Source organism: Notamacropus eugenii, chromosome 6 (genome assembly GCF_028372415.1).
Source record: "Notamacropus eugenii isolate mMacEug1 chromosome 6, mMacEug1.pri_v2, whole genome shotgun sequence".
Taxonomy (NCBI): Eukaryota; Metazoa; Chordata; class Mammalia; order Diprotodontia; family Macropodidae; genus Notamacropus; species Notamacropus eugenii.
The window spans coordinates 126692918-126720799 of NC_092877.1; positions in this window are offsets into that span (position 1 = coordinate 126692918).

Below are 27882 nucleotides of genomic sequence, written 5' to 3' on the forward strand. Positions count from 1 at the left end.
GCACATAGTGGATGCTTAATAAGTATTTATTGAACTTAATGATCGTAATAGATAAATACTAAATGATGCCTGAGACATATCAAGGTTAATGAATCATCTGGGACAATTGTAAGGAACCACATGTGGCCTTTTAGGTCCTTAGGTGCCCCATTTTGATTGAGTTCAAGTTTTACAGAAGAAATCCTTCTATTAAGGGGATTTGTTTTGTGAAGTTTGGATTCAGAGGGTCCCACCTGAGGACTTAGAGGGTTACATGCAGCTTTGAGGCCACAGGGTCCCCACCCCTGATCTGAGCCCCTACTGGTAGTGTCAGAATAAGGGCTTGAATTTAGGTGTTCCTCATACCAAGTCAAGCACTATGGCTTTTATACCATTCTTTAAAATTGCATTAAGATGTATACTTTTCAGCTAGTAGTTGCCTGATTTGTTTGATTGCCTTTGGGTCAGTAATCTAACCACAGCAGGATATGAATGCTGAGTGTGGAGCCAGGAATACCTGCATTCTTTTCTTGCCTCCATTCTATTACACCTTTAAAATGTGTAATCTTGGACAAGTCACTTGACATTACAGTTTTTCTCTGGAAATTTTTAAAATCTCTCAAGTTACAGATGAGTAGCCAATATACCATGAAGGAACACATTTACAAAATGGTTATTTCCTACATCACTGCCATCCTAGGTCACATTCTTCTCACCCTGAAGGGAGGGCAATGTAATTGAGAGTCTGTAAGGCACTTTTGCTAGTGCACAGGAATTGGAGTCTAACAATCTGAGTTCATTCCCTTCTTGGCTATATAACCATGGGGAACTGATTCAACCTCCCTAGACAACTCTAAGAACTAGTTACAGATATATCACTGTTTCAGAGATAAGAGTTCCAATACTAATAAAATCAAAGTAATAAAAATCAGTCACGATTTTAGAGTCCATTCCTTTAAGAGGCACAAATGTGCCATTTTCAAAAATATCTTTTGAACTTCTGAAAAAATAAAATGCTACACAATTCTTTTCATATTTTTTAAGTCTACGCTGACTTATTCTAGACTGTTTTCACCTAATGCCTGATTCATAAAAAATACTCCCTGGTTTCTATTAATTAATCCAGTTCCTTTTGAAAACACTACTCTCCTCTAAAACATGAGCTACTCTTAGTCTATTTAAAAATGTAAAACCACTTAAAGAAAGAAACACATATTCAGCTATGATATTCTTTGTACTTGCCTGTGAATATGGATATGTCTATAGTCCTGGAAAGTCACCTCATACAAAGACAGTCTAGGCACTGTACAGATGAGATAATGAATAAGTTTAACTGTGTGATCTTTTATGTTACTCCTATACTCAATAATTCCATATTATTCAATCCATCCTAGCAATGTTTCAATGTAAGTTTTACTTTTCTCAAAACTCACCTATAGAATAGTGAATTGTAAAAAAAAAAAAAAATAGAATTGTAAAATAGTAGAATTGTAAAAAAAAAGTAACTTTAGCATTATTTCTTTCCAGATTGATTACTCATTATTTGTTTGACTTCAAAGACTGGCAGAAATATAGAATCTAAAGTTAAATAAAACACTAGAAAGAAGTTAGGCCAAATTTTATCCAAACTAGGGAATCCTACTTGCAGATCCTAGGTAGAAGAGTGTTTCTGGTTGCTCCCAGACCAAAGCGCAAGCAAGGAGAGGAAAAAAAATCCCCTTCCCTTCATTGTGACACCTTGGAGGAACTGAGAACTTACAGGTCCCTAGGGTATACCTTCCTCTTGACAAATGGCTCAAAAGTTAAGTAACTGAATGAGAAAATGCCTAAAAAAGGGGTAAAAATGACTGTAGAAGGTTACTTTCTTGGTTAATAGATATTTTCTTCTATCTTTTCGAATGTGGACAAACAAAGCAAAACAACAGAAAAAGACATAAAAGTCAATGCTTCTGCATCCAAAACCTCCAGAATAAATATGCAATGGTCTCAGGCCATGAAAGACCTCAAAAAGGATTTTGAAAATCAAGTAAGAAAGGTGGAGGAAAAATTAGGAAGAAAAATGAGAACGATGCAAAGAAATCATGAAAAGTGAGTCAACAGCTTGCTTAAGGAGACTCCCAAAAAATGCTGAAGGAAATAACATCTTTAAAAATAGACTAACTCAAATAGCAAAAGAGCCCCAAAAAACCAATGAGGAGAAGAATGCTTTTGAAAGCAGAATTATCCAACTAGAAAAGGGGATTCAAAAGATCACTGAAGAAAATAGTTCTTAAAAATTATAATGAAGCAGATTGAAGCTAATGACTTTATTAGAAACCAAGAAAATACAAAAAAAAACCCAAAAGAATGAAAAAACAGAGGACAATGTGACCTATCTCACTGGAAAAACAACTGATCTGGAAAATAGATCAAAGAGAGACACTTTAAAAATTATGTGACTACTTGAAAGTCATGATGAAAAAAAGAGCCTAGAAATCACCTTTCATGAAATTATCAAGGAAAACTGCCCTGATATTCTAGAACCAGAGGGTAAAATAAATATTGAAAGAATCCACTGATCATCTCTTGAAATGGATCCCCAAATAAAATCTCCTAAGAACATTGTAGCCAAATTCCAGAGTTCCCACGTCAAGGAGAAAATCTTTCAAGCAGCCAGAAAGAAACAATCGATAAGGATAACACAAGATCTAGCAACTTCTATATTAAGGAATCAAAGGGCTTGTAATATGATATTCTGGAAGTCAAAGGAACTAGGACTAAAACCAAGAATCACCTTCCCTGCAAAACTGAGTATAATACTTCAAGGTAAAAATCATCATTCAATGAGATAGAGGACTTTCAAGCATTCTTGATGAAAAGACCAGAACTGAATAGAAAATTTGATTTTCAAACACAAGAATAAAGAAAAACATGAAAAGGTAAACAAGAAAAGTAAATCATAAGGAATTTATTGAAGTGAAACTGTTTACATTTCTACATGGAAAGATAATATTTGTAACTCTTGAAACTTTTCTCAGTATTTGGATAGTTGGAAGGATTATACATACACACATATAGACAGATGGAACAGGATAAGTTGAATAGAAGGGAGATATCTAAAAACATAAAATTAAGATGTGAGAGAGGAGCATTTTGGGAAGAGGAGAAAGGGGGACATGGAAGAGGGCAAATTATCTCTCGTAAAAGAGGCAAAAAATACCTTTCAAATGGAGGGGAAAAGTAAGGAGGTAAGAGGAAAAAACTGAAACTTACTCTCATCACATTTGACTTAAAGAGGGAATAACATTCACACTCAATTTGGTATGACAATTTATGTTATACTACAGGAAAGTAGGGGAGAAAGGGATAAGTGGGCTATGGGAGGATGATATAGAAGAGGGCTAGTGGGAGGAGGGAATAATTAGAAGTAAACACTTTAGGGGAGGGAGAAGGTCAAAAGAGAAAATAGAATAAATGGGGAGCAGGATAGAATGGAAGGAAATACAGTTAATCTTTCACAACATGAATATTATGGAAATCTTTTGCAAAATTATACATATATAGCCTATATTGAATTGCTAGCCTTCTCAGTGGGTATGAGAAGGAAGGGAGGAAGGGAGAGAAGATGGAATTCAAAGTTGTAGGGATGAATGTTGAGAATTGTTTTTGCATGCAACAGAGAAATAAGAAATACAGGTAACAGGGTACAGAAATCTGTCTTGCCCTACAAAAAAAAGAGAGAAGATGGGGATAGGGAAGTCAGGGGAGTGATAGAAATTAGAGCAATTTGAGGAAGGGTTAATCAGAATTGAAGGTCTTTTGGGTTAGGGGGAGGGGAGAGATGGGAAGAAAATTTGGAACTCAAAATCTTGTGGAAATGAATGTTGAAAACTAAAAATAAATAAAGATAAAAAATGAATAATGAGTTCAAAGACCTCAGAAAAACATGTAAAGATGTGAAATAATGCATGACTGTTATAATAAATATCTAAAATAACTATAGAGGACTATGAAAAAGATGCTATGACATATCAAGAAAGGAGTTTTTTTTATGTTCATCAGGAAATGCCTATACCAAAGAAATCTTAGATTCACTCCAAAATATAACAATGAAATAATTCCATGTTAAAGGAGAGCAGTAGGGAGAAAAGTCAGGATCAGCTTCTTGCAAAAGATGGCTCTTGAGCTGAAACTTGAGAGAAACCAATGCTATCCTCAATTTTGATTCAAAGACACCCCAATCCTGGGAATTATAGGGATGTTTGTAACATACTTTGAGTTTAACAAATACTTCTACATACATTAGTTTATGTGAGCCTTCATACAAAATAGGTAATATGAATTTCAAGTTAAAAGCAATATATGAAGTCTCTGAGAAGTTAGAACCTCTCTAAAATCACATAAATGGCAGATGTCATTCTACCACTACACAATACCTTTCTTAAGGAAGTGTTTATATTTTTCTAAAACTAGCTAACAAATACTTCTAATCAATTCAATGAATAAATCAGAATTCTGCTTTATTGATCAACCTACTGTTTTTACTTAGATTGAACCACTTTATTATAATTTCTCTACCTGCCCCAACCCATGCTGCCCCACAGGAATGAAATCAAGTTTCTACATCTTCATTATGAAGGAATAGAATATGGAGAATAAGTTCTAAGAAAAAAATAATCTAAGGGCTGCTTTACCAGACTGAAGAAACCATTCATATTAATATTCCCTTTCATCATTCTGCCTCATTTATAAACTCTACAAAATCCCTCTACCCTACCCTCTAACAGTTTCTAACTCCAGGTCACCAAAATAAATCTAATATTTTAATTTGTTGCCCTGGGTCTCTAGAGATCTTCAACCTCTGCTATAGCTCTCGTGCTCTCCCCATAAGATGGAAAATTAGACAGTTTGTTTTGAGCAAAATTATACTTGTACGTGTGTATGTGAAGTAATCTGTCGTGTGTATGAATAATAATTTGCATTCTTTATGATTAAGATTGCTCAAGGAGAATGGCATGGGCATAGTTCTGAAAACAACTGTCTATATGCAGCCAATGCTGGGAATAAAGGCAAAAGAAAATGTTGCCACTAAAATGGTATGCCCCAATTGTTTCAAGGATAACTTGCAGCTTAAGTTGAGAAAGTTCAAATTAACAGTTCTCTAGTCAAAAGATATATTGATGTATCCTCAAAAAATGTTTGATTACCAAATCCAAGATTGTATTTGGGAAGTAGGAAAAGAGAATCTCTTTATTTGTTGTTCTGTTTTTTTTAATTGTGTCTAACTTTCATCACTCCATTTGAAGTTTTTTTTCGAAAGATATTGGAGTGGTTTACCATTCCCTTCACCAGCTCATTTTACAGATGAGGAAACTGACTTGCCCAGGGCACACAACCAGTAATCATCTGAGACTGAATTTGAACTCAGGTTTTCCTGCCTCCTGACCTGGATCTCTATTCAATATGCCATAAGGATCTCTTTGGGGCATATAAATTTGGTTATTTCCAAAGCTTAGTCAGTTTGGTTAGTTCAGATAGTGATGGAATACTTGAGGTTTTTTTGGAAAGATATTGGAGTGGTTTATGCTTATACTAAATGTTAATACTTACACTAAAACAATGCTTTAAGAGTTGGCAATCAGAGCAGAGTTGAAGAAAATCCACTTTAAGAATCATTCAACCACTGAATCATAATTTCTTAGGCTTAAAAGGGGATTAGAGGTTCCATAACTCAACTCTTTACCAATGCATCATTCTACTATATAAACATCCTCAAAAGAGATTTTAAATCCAGACTCTCCTGATGAATTTCAAATCATGGGTAGATTATATCTTTATAGTTTCTACTCAGTGACTGAAAAGTTCTATGTGTTAGGTTGTTTAAAATGTAGAGCTCAAATTTAACTAATCTGTGATTAAGTAAAAAATGATGTTCTTTATTCTTTTGAACTTTTCCAGTGTAAGTTGAATACATACAATTACCATTTGAGAATATGTATTAAAGAAAGAAAACTCAGATTTGAGTTGACATATTCTATCTGTGGCTTCTGGATAGCCAAAGTGATTTTTCCTTCATTCATATAACCCCCAAAGCAGGTAGCTTGCATTCCAGTAAGTTAAAGGTGATTGAAAATACTAATCTAAGCCTTCAGCAGTTATTGAAAAAGTCCTTATTGGGATATCCAAAAGAAATAGACCATGCCCTTGAGACTTTCTAATTTTCTATTTGGTTTGAGTTGGGGTCTCATTTTATTTACTGTATTTCACTGCATAATCATGAAAGATTTTATGACTTTCTTGAAAAAAAAAGAGTGGGTTCCCACCATTATATGAAGCTTAAAAAAGCTTGTGCCAGTTATTACTTAAGAATCATTTATTACTAAACTGTCTTTGGTGCAAGATTAGGATGTGTGGAACACTCCTGAATACATGTTCACATTTAATACTGACAGTGTATATACACTGATACTTCTAGGTTTGTGGCTCACAAAGTGCATGAGATAAATGCATATCAATATGCCACTGGTGAATACATTGCTACTCTGTTCATCTTTTAAGTGGTTTGAGACACGGAATTATGCGGTGCAATGATCATGTGATGAAAAGTTATAAACCAATGTTTAGACTGAAAAAACAAGGTGTGACAATTATGCACTGGTGAAGATTATGTGATGAAATACAATATTTCTAACTTTGCTGAGAATGATTATATAAATTTTCACAAGATTCAGTGTATTGCATTTTAACAGTCAACAGACTAAATAGTGTCAAATCCTCACTGTGACACCTTGAGGCTATAGCAGCTAAATGACTTGCCCAAGGTCACACATTATTTTTCCTCACCTAGAATTATTGTGTAGGTAAAGAAAATAAATTGGAAGGTGTAAAAGTGCATTGCAAGTAATAATTTGGGCACTTCAATACTTTCACAATCTAATCAATTTCATTATATAGGTATTCCTTCCAGGAATGCATATCATAGCTCTTTCGTAATGGTCCTTCCTTGGTGATTCTTTTCCATGGGCTTGACCACTTTGCACAGGGAATTTATCTGAAGTGTTAAAGGTATTTCTTTTGATCTTTTGAAGTTGTGTGGCTACCAAGAACTATAGCACTTTTATCCTGATGCTTTTAGTTACCAATTCTCTCCCTCAATGTGGGACTAATTTCAGTCATATTGGCTCTACGAATACTATGGCATAATAGGCAAATATTGGTAAAAAAAGAAAAAGCAGACAACGACAACAAACTTTTACCAGTGCAAATCAGCATGTGCTTTGCAAGACAGTATTTTCAAAAGTAGCTTCAGAAATTGAGGATTTAAGAGTCTTATCCAGCATCACACATCCAACACTAACTAGAAGCTAGTCTTCACACTTGGTATCCCTCTATCTACCTTCACTACTTCACTTTCCCATCGTATTGTTGATGCTTGTTTTCTTTTGGTTGGTTGCTTGTTTTGTTTTGTTTTCCACCAGTCACACATTTCTTGAATGCATTCCCTCACAGTTTATAATTTGTGATGTGCTGAAACCTATTCATGTCTTTCCGTTGCCAGTTGGTTGATCTTTAACTTCAATCCTTCTGAGACTCTAGAATTGCATGATTCACAGTGATGTTGGAACATTATTAGAATAGTAATGGTCTTAAACTATGATTCTTGGTTTCAGAGAAAAAGTTTAGCAATCTTAGGTAATAACATTATTACCTAAGGATAATCTAATCAACTTTCATCTCTGAGCTCATTTTATTATTCAGTTGCAGTATCGCTCCAAGATATGTGAAATGACACCAATACTGTGGCTTGTTCATGTCATGACAAACTTTATGGAAACATAAGTATAATTAACACTTAAAGTACATGTTCTATAATTTGAATCATTATGATTTCTATATGCTTACACATGAACAAATTTTAAATCTCATATGAAAGTCTTAGGATACATTCATTATGATATACTGAACACAGGCACATGGATAGATAACTTTAAAGGAGACAGAACGAAGTTGTATTTTTTTTTAATCGGTGGCACAGAGATTCTTGCTTATAAGATGAGTAAGGTTTATCTACCACTAAAATATACTACTATTCTAATAATCTGAAAAAAATACTTATCGCTACCGTTATTTTCCTAACATTGAGTCCTTCGGAACTGCTGTCAAGGTGAATGTAATCTTGGTTGTTTCCATGCTGACATTCCATATAAAAGCCATTTTTAGTCTACATGTTTCTTTCTTCTTTCTTTTAATTTAAACAAATGATAAAAAAAAATTCAGCTATATTCCCATGGACTTGGTGATTCTGTTGGACACAGCACCTATAACACAATTAAAACAGGAATAGATATTTTTGCTTCTCTATAAAAGTGTAATACCAAGAATACCATATTTCTTTGAAATGGTATATGTATTTTTAAATTAAAAAAAGCTTCCCTGACCCATAGTATAACTTTTTTATTTTTCTTATAATAATCTCTCTGTTTCTTCCTCTCTCTCATATGTACATATATGTGTAAATGTGTGTGTATATATGTATATGAGAGAGAGATAGAGAGAGTAACACTTAAGGGGAGAGTTGCTGACATACATGCATACATATATACATACATGTAAGCATATATACATGCATGCACATGTAAATCAGTTACTCATAAGCTACATATGTCTGATAATCCTGTAAAACTCCTGTCTAAGCCCTTCCATAAATACCTTCAGTTCTTTAGCATCGTTCAAAAAATAGTGATGTTATATTATTAAAATTTCTATATAACTTGACATTTCTGAGAGAAAGCTAATCCTACATTTCTATGTATTTAAATTCTTTGAGGACAAGTTTTCTCTTCATTTTGTTTTGCCCACAGGTCCTACCATAACAACTTATATTTAATAAAGGTGTTTGTTTTTAATTTGTTGGATTTATTGGGTGACTTCAGCTATTTTCTTTCCATTTTCCACTGCACTTGCTGAAAATAAGAGCAAAAGAATTCTTTGCTTTCCACACTAATTTTTTACCTGTATGGCTAATTGAACTCTGCTAGGGTATCTTCAAAGAGATGGTCATTTCCAGGAACTATATTGTTGGTTGGAAATGACAAACCTATATTTCTGGTAAGAGTGTTGTTCAAAAGCATGTCTTAAAGAAAAGTGAAAAACAAATCACATTCTTTACTTCTGTGGTCATGTGGTTTGAAAAAAATGGATTGTTGCCCAATTTGTGGGTTGGCAAACATTTTTTTTTTTCCATCATGAGTTACAGGAATTTTTGCTGATGTGCCCAGAATTTCTTTAAATAAGATACAATATAAATAATGAAAAGGTTAGGGCTTGTTTCTTAATGGCACTCCTCTTGCACACACAGCTGCTCTACTCACTAAACAGGCTTTTGGACACACTTTGTGGAAAAACATGCCAAAATCTCATTTACTGGTTGGTATGCTCAGTGGAGAGGGACTACTGTAATTCGGTTTTATGGACTTTGTATCTGGAGTATTTTAGACTGTGTCTGTGTGATGAAAAATCACACTCATGTATTATGTGTGTTCATATATAAATAAACACAGACTTATATAATATGCATTTGTATGCACATACATGTGTGAAATTCATGTGCATGTATATGTGTATATTCACAGCATATGTACACAATACAATAGATACATGCATGTATAAGTATGCACATGAATGTATATATATGTACATATACGTAAATGGCAAAAATCCAACTTATAAAATGCAATTTCTAAAACGGCCCCAAATTTTCCCATGAGTTTCTTTGCCTGCAGGATGATAAATTGATTTCATATTTTCCTCATTAATTTGAATTAACGCAGCAGTTTGTGCCTTATGAATTCAATTTTTGAGGGTTCTTATGTCCCCCCCTTTATAATCACGAAACCTAATTTTTTAGTAAAATATAGGATTTTCAATCTACTATTATACACCATTGACCATTTCCTCATCACCTTTCATACTACAAGTTTCAGATCAACATCCTAGAAGACTTATGCCTTTTATTGTGGTACTACTGAAAATGGTTTTGGGGGATTCTGCTGATTACTGACTGTCTTAGTTGCCCATGACATAAAAGCTCTTGGTCCAACTATTCTCATTTGACACCCAATGACTTCCTAAAATGCTTTTATGCTCCTGCTGCCTCCCCTCCAAAACCTCAGTTCAAATAAAATTTCCTCTTCTCTGGAGTGTAGCTTTTAATCTCATAATTCAACTCAAACTTCTCCCTCTAAAATTTCCAATGATTTCAATTACCAAATCTAAAGACCTTTTCTCGGTTTTCATCTTTTTTGACATTTCTGCAGTATTTTACACTTATCACAATCCTATTGTCCTTGAAACTTTGTTGTCTCTTGAATTTTAGTGGCATTCCTTTCTCCTAGATTTCCTCCTATGTGTTTGATCACCCTCTGTTGATTCTTTGTCCAGATCTTGCCTTCTAACTGTGGGTCCCCTCTGAAGCTCTATATTGATGCTTCTTTTCACCCCGACGCTGTCTCATTTATTTATGTATTCAGGTCCCATGCATTTAATTTTCATGTCTATGCAGATGACTCTCAGATCTGTTCATCTTTCCTAACCTCCAACCTCTTATGTCCAACTGCCTATTGACCACCTTAGATTGAATGTCTCACAGACATCCAAATCCAACATGTACAAAACTCAGTTCATTAACTTTCCTCTTAAATCTTCCCCTTTCCCTAACTTCCCTGTAATTGAATTCAAGGATACCACAATCCTTGCAGTAACCCAGATGGGTAACCTAGTTTTCTTTTTGTTTTTTTTGTTTTTTTTGTTTTTTTTTTTTTTTAATTTTGATTTCTCACTCTCTAACTGTTCACACCCAATGGTTGCTCTTCTCTCAGAGTTCTTTGGTTTTGTAATTCATGGAATACTGAAAAAAATATTGGATTTAGAAGACCTGGATTAAAAGACTGAAATATATGACTTATGAGAAAGTCTCCATAGGTCACATGTTTTTTATATCTGAAAAAATATGGTAGGTCTACTTGTCCATCTTAAGTCCTTTTCAGCTCTAAATATATAATCCTATGTCATCACCATAATTAATCTCTTTTAATATAGACAGTAGTATTATTAGCTTCTTTCATTTATAGTGGGAATTTAAGTTTCCAAATGCCATTTTCCTGGTAAAGAATATTTTCATATTTTACATAAGTGATTAAAAAATAGATGATGCCAAGATGGTAATTTCTAGACCTCTCAGGCCACAAATGGTAAGAGTGTTAGACACTGAGTCAAAAGGAGGTTATAGGAGTCACTTTGAGGGCCCCAGGGTCCGGATCGTGTTGTGTTGCCTACATTTGGATCAGGGTTGCTGTCTTGGATCTCAGTTCCAGGGCAAGGTGGAGCACATTAATATTTTTTATTTACATATTGCATTCAGAAGAGGACAGACAAGATTGTTATCTCCCCCAATCTACTCTCCCTTCTATCAGCCTGTTCCCCTTCTCTTATCCTCTTCCCCTCCTACTTTCCTACATAGTAAAATAAATTTCTATAACCAAATGAGTGTGTTTGTGTGTGTGTGTGTCATTCCCTTTCTGAGCCAATTCTTATTAGAGTAAAAGTTCATACACTCCCCTACCCTTTGACTTCCCCCATCTTTCCTCTCGTCTTCCTTTTTTGTGTTTCTTTTATGTGAGATAATTTACTCTATTCTTCTGCATTTCCCCTTCTCCTGGTACATTTTTTTCATCCTTCCTAACATGTGGTGCGTAGAACTGAACATGGCATTTCATGTGTTGTCTGGAAAAGACTGAGAATCACAGGACTATCACCTAAACCTTAAGCTTTTTTGTTTTCTTGAATTCAATATGCTGTTTAACCAAGCTTCTCAGATTTTCTTTTTGAAGTGCCCAAAGCATGCATGAGACATTCACGCATTATTGAAATATATCATTGCCTTTTCTCAAGACAAAATGAATTTATTAGATGTTTAGTATACATTTGGCACTGTGTTAAACACTGGATATACACAAAAAGCAAAATTTAAAAAAAATATCCAGCCACTGTTCTCAAGGAAGTGGAACTCCAATTGAGAAGAAAACACATAACAGCTAAGTATATACAAGATACACATACACACACACACACACACACACATATGGCAAATCAGAGGTAATGTTAGAGGAAAGTCATGAACATTAAGGGAGACCAGGAAAGGTCTCTTGAAGAAACCATATTTTGAGGTGATTATTTACAGAAAGGGGGAGAGACTGGGAAAGATATCTTGAAGAAAGTGTATGTTTATGTAATTATTAAAGGAAATCAGGGAAACTGAGAAATGATGACAAAGAGGTATAAAATTTCAGGTATGTAAGACAGGTAGTGAAAATTCATGGAATCCAGAGACTTAGTGTTGTGTTTGGGAAAGAGCAAGGATGTTAGTGTTAAGTTCCGAATCATTAAGAATCGTTCTCAAAAGTATGTTATTTGACTATTAATCCCAAGGCCTTTGAAATTGCTAAGCTTCTATTTTTGAAGGCAAAAATTAAAAAAAAGGCAATGCTCTTCATTATTTACATTGAAAAAAAGGATTCGTGGTTATTAATGGGAGTGGAGGGTCAAGGATGAAGACTGAGAGAAAAGAGTTGGCAAAAGAAGTGATGAGAAAAACTGTGTTTGATCTCCATTATTTCCCAGGATAAAATAAAATTCCATGTTAAATTCTTATTTCCCATTGGGCAATTCCAGGATAATTGTCAGTATATATATATATATATATATATATATATATATATATATATATATATATATATATATATATATATATATATATATATATATATATATATCATGTGTTTTCCTTCTCATTGAAAAATTAGCCAGGTAATGATGATGTCAGTGGTAGTCAACATGATGAAAGAGTATACTGATACATAGATACAACTCTATCTTAAAATTCCTAACTAGAAGCTTCCCTATAACTTACCTGTGTGAAGGCCTAATCACATCTTTTTGTCTTATTGTTGATGTTCCAATAACTGTGGATCATAATCTTTTAGTCAGCTGAAGGTATTTTTTTTCCCATTGAATATTAGACATGTGGTGCAGAGGGTTAAGTATTGTCCCTGAAATAATAATAAAAAGATTCCTCTTTCTGAGTTCAAATCTGGCCTCAGATACGGACTAATTGTATGACCCTAAGCAGGTCACTTAACCTACTTGCCTCCATTTATTCATCTGTAAAAAGAGCTGTAGAAGGAAATGTCAAACTATTTTTCTTTTTACTAATTCTTTTCATCTTTGCCAAGAAAATCCCAAATGCATTCATAAAGAGATGGGCACAACTGAAAAGTAAATTGAAAAAAAAAATTAAATCAAATGTGACCCAGTAACTTATTTTTTTTTCTTTGACATGGACTTCGTTTAGTCTCCAGATATTCTCTTCCCAGGTCTACTCCTCCATACCCTACAACTATGTCAATTTTTTGCCAGTTAGAAAATATGTGATTATTCAGATGTGCAAGTAGTCTAGTACATGTGTGAACTCAATTATATTGACACTCTTTCAATATTGCATTAATTCATCTGTGTATGTTCACTTTATTGACTCTTATCTTTCACAGGAGACTCATCCAATGAACAAAGGATCTTTTCACATTTTTTTAAGATAATAGCAATGCGTAGAAGTTCCCCATCTTCATTTTTGGCACACGATTATACTTCTTTTTTCCAGATGATTTTTTTTTACTTCTTTGTCCCATATACTCTTTTGTGATGGAGTGTAGACTGCGGAGTCCCACGATGTATTTCTCCATTGCCATTTGTGTAATGCTGAAGCTCAGTTCTTTAGAGATGTTGGTGCTAGATGACTCATAATTGTATCTGATCATCATAAGAATATTAGTGCTAGAAAATACATGTTTTAAATTGTAATGATAAGAATGGATGTTTATAATACACTAAAATATTTAAAGTATTTTCTTCATAACAATAATTTGAGGTTGTTTAGGCATTGTTACATTTTGCATATAAAGAATCCTGAGTCTCAGAGAATTCAAGCAACTTGTCACAAAACAAAACAAACAAAAAACTTATTATATTAAGTGTCTAGTAGAATTCTCAATTCCAGCTCTTTTGACTCTAAGTCTTATGCTCTTTCTAGTTACTATAAATCTTTATTTCAATGGAAATATAAAAGAAATGGATCCATGCTCTAATCAATCTAGAATTCCCCTCCTATGTTACAACAGGTCACAATTACCCATGGATACTCATCTCTTCTGAGTTTTCTTGATGTCCTTCCAAAAATTTGCACAAGGTATCTACCCAGAGTGCTTCACACCTTTCATAATTTCTCCAACATTACCACAGAACCAGTGGAATATGTTGGCTAGCACCTTTCATTGTTTTTATCATGTGACCAGATTCTCAGGAAAAGCATGTAAACTCAGTATACTACATGAGCAGATCCTAGAATTTCAATATAACTACATTTAAGAATTCTCATATACTCAAAGTTTTGGTAATGTGGTGGTAAATTACCAAAAAAAAAAAAAAAACCATAAGGATATGTGCATTATTGTCATTGGAGGAGGAGGAATTTAGAACTTTGATCTTTAAAAAGGAAATAATAACTTTATTTTACCCATACATTTAACTTCTATTAATTTTAGGATTATAAATTATGAGATAAAAAGGCCCTCGTCTGAAATTTCATTAAATCCCCAAATTTTGAACATAAGCAATTTGAGTTCCAGGTAAGTAACTTATCTAAATTCATATAACATATATAAAATGTATAAAAATAAATATAAAATTTGAGATTGCTATTCAGGTTTTCTGATTGTCCAAATTACATTTAAAGTATCAAATTCCATTCAAATTCCATTTGAAATGTCATAGTTTTCAATAATTGATTCACTGTAGGAAGAGATAAGAAGAAGCCAAGATATATTTTTGATGAGGGAAATCAAGTAGTTAATAACTTTGCCTTATGGATATCAGTTTGAAAACTTTAAGGAAGACAGGTTGAATTACAGAGATCCTAGACAGAAACCATATAGGAGGCTACTGCAGTGATCCAGGTTAGGGTTAATGAGGGCTTGAACTTCGGTATATGTTGTGTTATCCCTCATACGCTTACTTAAATGACAAACTTGGGTTAAAAAACTAACAACAAGTAGAAGCCTCTTATTGTCAATAGAACAAGAAAGGAAAGTACAGTAGGATCAAAAGACAGCACAAGGAAGAACAAATGCTACCTTTCCAGTAAGCATGCTGATATTAAAGATAAATAAATACCACTATTCCACAGAATAACAGCAATGGATTTTTTCCTCATGCCAAGCATTGTTTCCATATTCATATTTGCTAATATATTCAAAAGCACAAAAATAATCCAAACAAAAATCCTTCTTTGTGTATTATGACCATAGTGGAACTTTTCAAGAAAAGTCTCATGTGGGACATCAAATGCATTATTTCTTGTTCTACTGGTAAATGACTAAGATATAAACATTCATATGAAAATCAGTGACATTGCTGTAGATCATATGATAGATGATATCAATTGTGAATATCTTTTGAAATCATATGCAGTTATGAAAAGCACTTGATTGCATTCAACCCTAACAAGAAAAGCATGTCAATACCAATTGTTCTCTGTGATGCCACTGTGAGATAATTATCTATTGACACCTTAGCAGAAATACTCTAGTGGTTCTTAACATTTTATGATGAATAGAGATTCCCAGTTGTGAATATTCAAACTAACTTTGGTTAAAATTCCAACACTGAGCAATTTGCATGAAATGTCTGAATCCCCTGTGAGACATTCAGTTCATAGAAATAAGCCATAAAATGGGAGATAATTTACTGAATTTGAAATAAAGAGAAATTAGAATTCAAATCCTACTTCTGACACTTATCAGCTATGTTAAAATAGCTAAATTATTTAACATCTCTCATCTTCCATTTTATCAAGTGCAAAATGGAATAATGGTGTTAGATCCTTTCACGGGTTGTCATGAGGTAATACATGAAGGGTGTCTACTTATAAAATATTTATGTATATATGTGTGTATAAAACCATATACATAAAGTAGACATATGCATGTATAGAAACATATATACATATATAAACATTCATTAATAGTAGATGCTTTCAAATTTCAAGTTCAATATGTTCAGCATCTGGAATGACATTTTCTGTAGTAAGGATATATTTAAAGTCCTCTTGTCACATGTGTATATGTATATATGTATATGTGGGTGTGTATGTGTATGTATTTTAATAGCTACTTCTACACAGGAATTGAATTTGATGATGTCTGGTTATAATAATTAATTATTATATTTTCAGGAGATGAATTTTTAATATTTGCAACTAAATTTGTATTCCAGATAAGAGGAAACATTTTTATAATAACAATAAAAATAATAATTTACAAAATTCTGAAAGAAAAAAGTTATTTTTCCATTGTTAATGTAAACAAATATACTAAATGAATATTGGTAGCCTTTTCCTTTTACCTGCATATGGTAAAATTACAATTACATGGGGTTAAGATAGCACATGAAAAGACCAAATGTCACATAGCTTTCCTGCTTCAATTTGACTCTGTTCTAGACAAAGTCTTGTAATCACTTCTCCAAACTTATTCTTCAAATACATGTGCAAAGACCATACTGACATTTCCAAAGCTTCTATTTTCTTTAAACATCTGTGTGTGTTAAATAATAAATGAAATGCTTGCTCCAGAGTAATGTGCAATCCAGATAAGTCATCAGAGTATAGGAATTAAATGTGAAACAGATGCTTTTAGATTTAGAAATCTTGCCAGGATGACACCAATATAACACAAGGACACAGTTGGGACAGCTGTTATATACTCCAGGTGCCAGCTGCCAATACAACATGCCTATCTGAAAGCATTCAGATTTGCTATAAATACTTTTTAATAAGTTGTCCTACAAATAAAAATATTCCCCTTCAAAACTTGAGTTTTTCAAGAGTTAAACATACTTAGATATACATATACCCCTTGTCTAATTTCCATACTTTTGCAAGTAAACAGAAGATAAGGTTTTTTTTTTTGCCTGAGGTTAAAATAACATGATAGTGTAAACTAATTGTAGTTAAGAATTTTCATGTCAAGTAACAAATATATGTCTTTAAAAAGAAAACTTATATGTTGGCGTAGAAAAAAAAATGCAGTTGAATTTTGGTTCCATATTAGAAAACTAATAAAAGGACATTGTGTTAAGCAACGTAGCTATCATTATGAAAAAATGTTATCAAATTATTCAACTTTTATGACAAAAGTTGTTTATGACTCAGAGTTATGAGCTTCTTATTTTGATAACAAGCTCTTTCGGTTAATTTATTTCACACAAATACCAGTAGGTAGCTATTTGAATTCATCGTTCACTTTGAGTATCAATTGTTTTCTAAAGATTCTGGGAACAGACAATACAAAAGCAGAAGCCATGTAGCTGTGCAGTTTGACCTCCTTCAGACAACAATTCATAATTGTCTTAGGATTTTGGTCAGCTGAAATGACTACTATGGAACTATGCTAGCCAGATTGCCATTGCCATTGCCATATAACACTTAAGCCACTCTTGCTTTCAATTTTTCATACTATCATTAAAGTGGAAATTAAATTAATGTTATTCAAATGGAAATTAATTGAAAGAAACAAGATACACTCTAATAATTCCAGATGGAATCTAAAAAGTATCAAAGAATATAGAGAAAGAGCCTCATGATGTTTAAGGGGAGCCACTGAAGACCTTCTTCTTTAAAAAAAAAAAAAAAAAACAACAAAAAAACCTGAAAGATAAGAGTGCACTTTACTCAAATGGAAGTAAACAAACTTTGGAAACTAAAAAAAAGAAGACTATTGTATTTTTACTAGTAGTCTGGATAAAGCTGAATTGCCTGTATTCCTAGTCTTTCAAACATCTCACTTTTTTAAGTAGATGATTTGGGATTTTTCCTTATCATTGAATTGGTATAAATGAATATATAGGCTATGTGTTAAGTAAAATAAAGAGTTCAACAATGATCTAGTTAACATGATATATATATATATATATATATATACATATACATATATATATATATATGAATTCATTCTTATATGATATATGTATATGTATATATATATATGAATTCATTCTTATGTGTTTGAATGACTAAAATCTACTATATGCCTAGCACTGTGCTGATCATTACAGACACACAGAAAATCAAGACTGTCATCAAAATCTTAGATTTTAATAGAGAATAATAATTGTGGTACATTTGCCTAAAGCATTTGGATAATTACTACTTTTTTTTTTTAATCCTGATTGGTTTCTTGGGAGCATTTTGCACTTTTCACTAGGAAACTTCTTTCTTTGCTCTTAAAGACACAATATTATCCTGGGCTCCTCTTATTTATTCATTCATCATCTTTTTCAAGACCTCCCTTTTCTTTCTCCAAGCCTCTAAAAGTAGACATTTGCCAAAAATAAGTCCACTCTACCCCTGTATCTTAGAACACAACTCTCTTGCTATTCGTCATAAGGCACAAAGATGGCTGAGAGAGAAGGTAGTTAGAAAAGACAAAGAAGGAGGAGGAGAAGGAGACAACTTTAAGAAAGAATAAAGGGTTGTAAAAATCCACTAAAATATGTAATTAATAAATTACAATGCTAATATTAGAAAATTTTGAATTGAATAAATGATATAGTTGAAGAACCAAGATTGTGAAGAGATATGAAACTCTTAATTACCCCCAAAGATTAAACAGAAATTAGTTATATTTCATTGAAAATGTTGGCATGTGGTAGTGGTTAGAGAGCTGATTTTAGAATCAGGAAGCACAAACATAAAGTTCAGTCTCTGCCACTTACATGTTCTCTCAACCTAGAAAAGTTACATTAAATCTGTGTGTCCTATGCAACTTTCTAATATTTTTTGATACTTCAGAGGTAGACAATAAATGTTTCTGGATTGATTACAGTATTTGAATATATTGATGATATAGTATCACTAAAAACCATGTGTCTATCAAAGAAATAACCAGTTAACAAAGATCAGTTTCATATAGTAGAGGGATACAAAATAATTTTACAGATTATTTTGCATTGCCATATACAACTAATAAGATTTTTTTCCCCCTTTCGAGGCAATCAGAGTTCAATGACTTGCCCAGGGTCACATAGCTAGTAAGTGTCAAGTGTCTGAGACCAGACTTGAACTCAGGGACTCCTGACTCCAGGGCTGGAGCTCCATCCACTGTATCACCTAGCCCCTTACCAGCAAGATTTGATAGGAACTACAAGAAATAGATATAATCTTTACAATAACTACAAAATGTACCAAATATATAGAAACTTATCAATGAATATATCTTCAGAATGATTTTGACAGAAATCAAGAAAAGAAATAAATCAATTCAATTCCATGAATGAAGCTTTTTTTAAAGTGTTCAAAATGGGCCAAACTCTCTATTCCTTACCAGGAATACAGAGAAAAAATTGAAAAAGTGCTTGCCTTCAACTTATATTCTATTGGTGGGAAATAACATATTGATACTTCCAAAACTAGCTTACAGATTTAATACAATATCAATCAAAACATGAATATATTATTTCATAGTATTAAAGTCATAACAAAATTTACATAGAAAAACATGAATGTACAAGACTTTTAAGGAAAAGAAAAACTAACAAAACATTGTAAAAATGATAATCATGTGGCTGTAATTGAAGGATATTTTCACACCAGAAAATCACAGCTACTGTACTAAGTACTACTTGTGTTAACCTTGGGCAAGTCAACCAACATCTCCAGGTCTTAGTTTCTTCATTTGTAAAATGAGAATGTTGAACTATACAATTCTCAAAAATACTTCAGCTCTAAATCTGTGATCCATATAAGGGAAATGAGAATTTTAACTAAGGGAAACTTAATTTTCCACTTAGTCTTTTCTTATATCATCTGAATAAATAAATCTCCTCTATAAACACAAAATGAAATGGAAAGATATTCTTTCTAGGAAATTCAAGATAAATTAAGGTCTATTTACATTAATCAGGAAGGAATCAAAATTGCCATTTCTCCCTATAAAGCCTACAAATAAAATATTCAATATTTAATGGGAATGGAAGCTAGTACTAAATCTTTAAGTGTTTAAAAAGCATTTTTCCCCACTTGGCAGACTTTTAAATTCAATTCTACTTCCCTTTTGATTGCGGCTTATTAGTTATCACTTAAATCCTATTCACTTACAAGTCAAGACATCACCTTCATTGGTCCTCTTCCAAGATGAAGGGTGAAAAACAGCAACGTTTAATTAGTGCTCTGGGATTTTACAATGGTGTTTAATTCTGAGCAAACAGTGTCATCAAGGAAAATGAAAGTAGTCATCCAGGAAAGGGCAGACAAGGAGACTGAGACTTAAAGTTCATATCACCTGACATCATCTGAAGAATCTGCACATATTTCATTTAGATAATAGGAAACAAGGGGAGAAGATATTCGCAGTTATGTCTTCAACTTTTGAAAGTGAAGTTACTTTGAAGAACCATTACATTCATTCATCTTATCCCTAGAGGGAAAAAAAAAAACAAACAAACAACCTTGAAGACATGGATAAAGTTGCAAAAATTAAATGTAAGATTGAGGTAAAGGCAGAGAATGATTTTCTAATAATTCTAATAATACTTCTACAAAGTTGAATGAGCTGGCTTATTAGTTAGTGGGTTTCTCTTCATTGCAAGCCTTCTACCAAAAGGTCATATATCTACTTCCTGTGTGTATTTCAGAGATCATACTTTAAAAAACATTAATTTATTTTAAGTTTTCAGCATTCCCTTCCATATGATTTTGAATTTTAAATTTACTCCCCCTTCCTTGCCTCCCCACTCCCCAGGACAGTGTGCAATCTGATATAGCTTCTACATATGCATTCATATTAAACATACTTTCACCTTAGTCATATTGTAAAGAAGAATTAGAACCAATGGGAGGAACCCTAAGGAAGAAGAAATAAAAGAACAACCACACACACACAAAAAAAAGAGCAAATAGCATGTTTCACTCTGCATTCAGACTTCATAGTTCTTTCTCTGGATGTAGATAGCATTTTTCCTCGTAAGTCTTTTGGAGTTGTCTTAGATCCTTGCATTTCTGAAAAGAGCTAACTAAGTCTATCAAAATTGGTCATCACACAATGTTGTGTTACTGTGTACAATGGTTCTTCTCACTTCACTAAGCATCAGTTCGTATAAGTCTGTCCAGGTTCTTCTGAAGTCTGTCTGCTCACAGGGATCACGCTTTTTCAGTTATATATTTGATATAATTATAAACTCCCCTAAAAGTAATATAAAGTCTTTGAGATCAAGGGCTATTTCATTTTTTTTGCCCTTTCTCCCCTCTTGTGCCTAACACAGAGGATGGCACATAGTAGGGATTTAATATGTGTGTGTTCATCCTTTTTTCTGAAGAAGACCATGGCATCAGAGAAATTATGACATCACTTGCACTTGACTTTGTTTTGGATAAGGGAGGGCTGTGCAAGTCACCAGCCTCACTTCTCCAGAACTATCTGAATCCAGTGACCAGATATTCATCAGGATGACTGGAGATGATCCAGGATGAGGCAATTGGGGTTAAGTGACTTGCTCAAGGTCACACAGCTAGTGAGTGTCAAGTGTCTGAAGTGAGATTTGAACTCAGGTCCTCCTGACTCCTGCACTGGTGCTTTATGGGATTTAATAATTTTTGATTGAATGGATGAGGTTGCTTTAAATTGATTTTTAAAAATTTTTTAAATTCTATTCATTTTAATTAAAAAATATTTATTGAAGAGAAATAAAACTATTCAAAACAATAATGCATTTTAGTATGGATGCAGTTCTGGTTTGTTGTACTTTATAAGTTAACACCAAAAATGGTTAAGATTTGCAAATATAGCTTATCACTATTCATGAATTAAATGCCTCTATGTAAAATAGAAAAGAAAATGAATTTCTTTCTCACTTGACAATAAAGAAAGCATATTGGACAGTAGAGAAATTTTGAAAAAGACATCTTTTTTATTGAAGACAAGTCTGAAATGTTTTAGCCCTAATGGTGAACATTTTTGGAAAAAAAATGCAAAAAAAAAAAAAAACACAAAATAGAAATCAGAGAGCACTTACGAACTCATTTTTATTGTATCATAAAATGCATTATCATACAACTGCACCATCATTTTCTATTCAAAATCACTAGCAGTTTTTTCCATATCAAAAGATTGTTCTTTTGATACTCAGTGGGAAGTAAGCAACAGTGGGATTCTTGTGATAGTGCTTATTGAAGCCGTGTATGCTGTTTAGTTATGTCAAATAAACATAGGAATATTTTAAAGTAATGTGATAACTGAATTGGCCTTTAAAATACTAATATTTGAACCAAACCAAATATCCTCCTTTTAACATATATCAGAATTCCAAGCATTGTCTTTTAAGTGGTAAATATTTAATTATGAAACATGGCAAAATACTGCCTTTTTAATAAAATGTATGGTCAACCTCATAAATGATTTAATATATCAAAGGTCTTCATCTCAGTGGCAAACTCCTCCAGGTATTCAGAATAATGGTAGTATCCACACTCTTTTATGATTATCAGGCTTGCCACAGACATTCATCCAGCTCCTTGGAACAGTTTAATCAGCATTCTATGGACCATACCTCATATCAAATGGCAAGACAGGATCACCAACAATGAGATGCTGGAATGCAGTCAATCTATCAGCACTGATGCAGTGTTAGTTCTGACTGAGCTCTGCTAGACTGGTCATGTTCAGAAGATGGATGGGAGCAGAATGCCTAAGCAGTTGCTTCATAGTAAGCTACAGCAAGATGAGTCCAAGCAAAGTAAGGAGAAAAAAATCCATTAATGCACAATGTTGCACAATTTCAAGGCACTGAGAAGCTTCTGATTAAACTACCAAGAGCATGCTGGCCTCCATATTTGTTTCATTTTTTTCTTTTAATCCATAAATAAATTGTTGAACTCAGCGGTGCAACACTAAACAGCAAAACTGCTGCTAAAGAAATTGACTGCCTGTTGAAACATGTACAAAACACTGGTCTCCTAGAGAGCGGAAATATTCATTTCATATGGCATAGATTGAGATAGAAAAACAATTAAAAATACAGGACTTCAACTGATATTACTTGAGTCTGATGAACTAAATGTACTGGTTAAATTGATTGTGAGTTCCAGTTAAACTCTCATTAAATAAATAGTTTAGAGAATTCTTGATTTCTCATGTCCTTCTATATGCTATTTTCTACCTAAGGGAAGTGATTAAGAATCACTGAATTGTCATCCTTCCTAGCACTATTAGACATGATTCTTAGGTATGATTTAGAATGAGGGCAAAAATAAACATAAGATATGGTCGGCGACAATATGAACCATTCCAGGGGCTGAACTGCATTTGAAAACTCATTGTCAAAGTAGATTCAGAGAAAAATGAAGTCATAGCAGATTAGGAAGCCATCACTCAGAGTGACAAAGAACAAACCATTTTTCTGACTCAGTCTTGTTCCCTAACTCTTGAGTCACTCGTTGCTTCCTATGGTAATTTACTTTTCACCTTTTCATGACACTTCTGAGATTTCCTCCTCCAGAAATCATTCTTGATTAAACATGGATGAATTATTCTTCAACACATTACATCAATGTCTAATATATTTTCCCTTCATCTTGCTTTATATACTTCTGGATTCATGGATAATTGATCTAGTATCTGTCTATCTATCTATCTATCTATCTATCTATCTATCTATCTATCTATCTATCTATCTATTATTGAAAATAATCTAAGTGCCTTACTATGAGAAAATATTTATTTATATTACCATATTTCAGAATCCTAGTATGCGTAAAAGTCACTGAGGTAGTTCAGTGAGTAGAGTGCCATGCCAGGAGTGAGGAAGATTTGAGTTCTAATCTGACCTTAGATACTTGCTACCTGTCTGCCCCTGGGCAAACCACTTTAACCCTATTTGCTTCAGTTTCCTCATCTATAAAATGAGCTGCAGAAGAAAATGGCAAACCTATTCAATATTGTTCTTTTTGAAAACAAAGGGGAATCATAATCAATATGGGCACCTGATTCTTTTGGTTGTTTTGCAGTACTTCTTTACAAGCCAAAAGGTATTCCTCTTCAACTGTCTTCCACTGTTCCCAATTCTACTCAGTATGTATGATCACAACATGTTCAAATTCTTTTCCACATGGTAATTCTTCAATTAATGGAACATAGGTATCATGACTTTTCTACATTTTGATTCTCCACACTAGATATCCTTAATTTCTTTTGCTGATCTTCCTGTAACATGCTTTCCACTCATTGTTCTACCCTACTCATTCTGTTCTGGAAGAAAAAAAAAAGAACAATTCCAGCTGCTCTATTTCTTTCTAAAAGATTGACCAGAAATAGATACAGTAATATAAAAACGACCAGACCTTGTCAGATTTTTTTTTTAAACTCTCTTTCTTAGGAGACTATTCCCTGCTTTTATTTTAAAGAAAGTATCACCACCATTTTTGATTGCTATATGAAAATTTTGACTAGCATTGTTTTAATCTTTTAAAAAATCACTTAAATGTTCTATATGAAGTAAAGCCATGATTAACCTCTTCTATGTTTGGAAAAATTATCGAGTTACAACACTAGCACCCAATTTGATATGTAGATAAGGATCTTGGCAATCCATGTGCCAACAGGATGGGGTAGATAGAACCTCATCTACAACTGTGAGACTGTGATTACTGTAAGTTTCAGTTTTTTCAAATATAAGCTGACACTATTAACAATATCTATCTCATAGAGTTATTATGATGTTCTAATGAGTTGGGATGTGCAAAATTATTAGTAAGTCAAAAATAGCTACCATCCATTTGAGTTGAAATTGTCATCAAACAATGCATTAAAGTCTGAAAAGCACTTTTCTTAATTTTTTTGCATTTGACTTCCCAACAGTTTTGAGGCAGTTATTATTATAAATATTCTTTCTATTGTATAGAATAAATAAACAAAATCAAGTCTTGGAATGGTTAAGTGAATTGTACATAGTTACTAATATAATAAAGTTTAGAGATTAGATTCAAATCTAAGATTATTAGTCTCTTCATTTAATAAAAGTGTAAATTGAGGTTTAGAGAAGTTATTTGAATTATTCATGTTTACTCATGTAGAAGGGAAAGGACAGAAAAGAGCAAAGCTTTTAGTTGGCACCGGCTATGTGTCAGGCATTGTAGTAAAGAGTTACACAAATATCATATCCTTTGATCCTTTAAAAAATTCCTGCAAGCTAGGTGCTATTATTATCCCCATTTAATAGGTGGGGAAACTGAGGCAAACAAGTAAAGTGACTTACCCAGGGTCATACAGCTAGTCAGTATCTGAAACCAGATTTGAATGGAGATCTGCCTGATTCTAAGCTCTTTCTACTGTGAGACAAGCTGCTTGTCATAGTCAATGTTAGAGGTTGTATTCAAACTCAGGTCTTGTTGATTGTAGGTTTCTTAACCTCACTCTCATAAATGAATTTTGGAATTATTTCTCCCCTTCCACCCCCCCTACCCAGAGTAGTTTGTTTGATTTTGAGGGACACAGAAGTGGAATGAATGATCTAAATTAAGGGCATTTTTCATTTCTTATTCTTGCCTGTATAATCCTTTGTCTTTTATAAAGGAAAACTGTCTGTCTTTCTTTTTCCATTATGTATGTAAATTTGTATTCAAGAACAAATAGGAGTGTTTAAATCTGTAAATAGTTCAAGGTGAATCCTGCCTTGTCATCATGTTGCCTCCTGGACATAGAAGAATGCTAACCCAATGTAATTGTGGCTGGCAGTTGCTTTTAGGGATGCTAATAGGGCATGACACAGAAAGTCAAGGCCAGCACCCTATTTCAACTTAGCACAATGTGTTAGAGAGAGAAACTGAAAGAGACAGGCTGCTTCTATATGGAGTTTAAAAAAAAGACATTTTAAGTAGAAAATAAAAATATCCAGGGCAAAGTACCATGAGCAGTAACTTCTTATAGGAAATCCTAATCAAGAAATATGCTTCAGGAGGCCAATTAGTTTGGTTTGTTAGAGCATGGCACTAAGGAAGCAACAATTGAAGACTTCATTGTTTAGCAGGCTGGTTAGCTTTGCAAAAAGTTTAGAAAGATGTATTTCTTGGACATTGAATGGACCCTCATCTGTAGGTAAAAATGTATTATTGTTCACAAAAGGGTTTTTGTATATCGTTATCTACACTCTATATTCCTATGAGCTAACCTATTTGCTCTTCTCCATTCTTGACATTACACCTCCTACCTACCTGCTTTTTCACAGATTACCTCTCATGAAAGGGGTGCAGTCCATCTCCACCGCTGTTTCATAGAATCTTTAGGTTCCCTGAAGTATAAACCTATGTGTCCCCTCCTACAAGAATCCTTGCCTGAGTATTAGTGCTTTCTGACTTCTCCTGAAATTATTGTGTGCACTTCATTGTTAATAGGTTGTATTCTCTGAATTCAAATCAGTTCAATTTAACAAGTATTAAATGCCCAGTATTGTCCAAGCATCCTGCTAGGTTTTCAAGGTAAAAAAAAAAAAATGAAACTGGATTTGCCATCAAGAAGCTTATATTTTTTACTGGAATGTGATACTTTCATTCCACTGTAGTGGAAACTGGAGGATGAGGACTGTTTTTCTTTCATTTTTGTATCCATACATCCTTGAATATAGTAGGCACTTAATATATGCTTTTTGTGTTTGATTTGAGTTAGAGCAGAAAGGAAGAGGAAAGAAATGTGGACACTTTACAAAATTACTCATTATAATTATTAGAACAGAAAAAATGAGGAAGATATCTTGATGCCTGTGGGTTTTTAGACCTATCTTCCTTCAAAGGGCATCTCATAAATCAAGAGTTGTTAAAACAGAGAAGGTTCCCACAGAGACAGAGTTGAGGAAAACCCCAGAAGTTTGTTAGCCCAAGATCTGACATTTATCTTTATGCGCAATTCAACATCAACAAACAGTAGGAGGCTCAGCAATAGCTGTCAATTTCCAATTGAACATAAATTATGCTCAATTAACTTAAATAATATAGACTCTTTAAAATCTGGGGGAAAAAAGCCTTCTACTTGAGAGTGTTAAGAAGATTTCTTTTTGAGGAAAAGTATAAAAAGAGAGAAGTGAAATAAGTAATTCTAAAAAATAATTTTCTTAGAAGTAATTAATATTTACAAGGAGGATAGCAATACAGGATTACATCTGTCCATTAGTAGCCCTTTATAGAATATACATACATATGCATATGGTACCCCCACATGTATACATATATATCAGAACACATATGTATACATATATGCCCATGGATACACATGTGTGCATATACATTAATATTCATATACATAATATATGTTTACATATGTATATGTTTAACACATATTCTATGTATATATACATGCAAACTATATAGGTGTACAGACAACTATTTTATATATATTAGACATATACCACAAAAACGTAATATATAATCATATCAATATCGGATATATCTGTAAGATATTTTTATACACATGTGTACCATGTATTCATATACATGTACCAAATATAAATGCAGATCTAAGTGCGTATATATACCTAGAATATATGCATGTAAAAGTATAGATGCAAGATCATCTATCTATCCATCCATCTATCTATCTATCTATCTATCTATCTAGCTAGCTAGCTAGCTAGCTAGCTAGCTATTTTCTTACAAAGCATCGAGCAAAAAGGAGTTTCTAGTTTTATATCATTTGTCTGGTAGACAAGAGAAGAGATTCTTGAAAGCATAAGTATAAATTTCTTCTGCCTAAAACTTGCACAGGGCTGGTATACTTT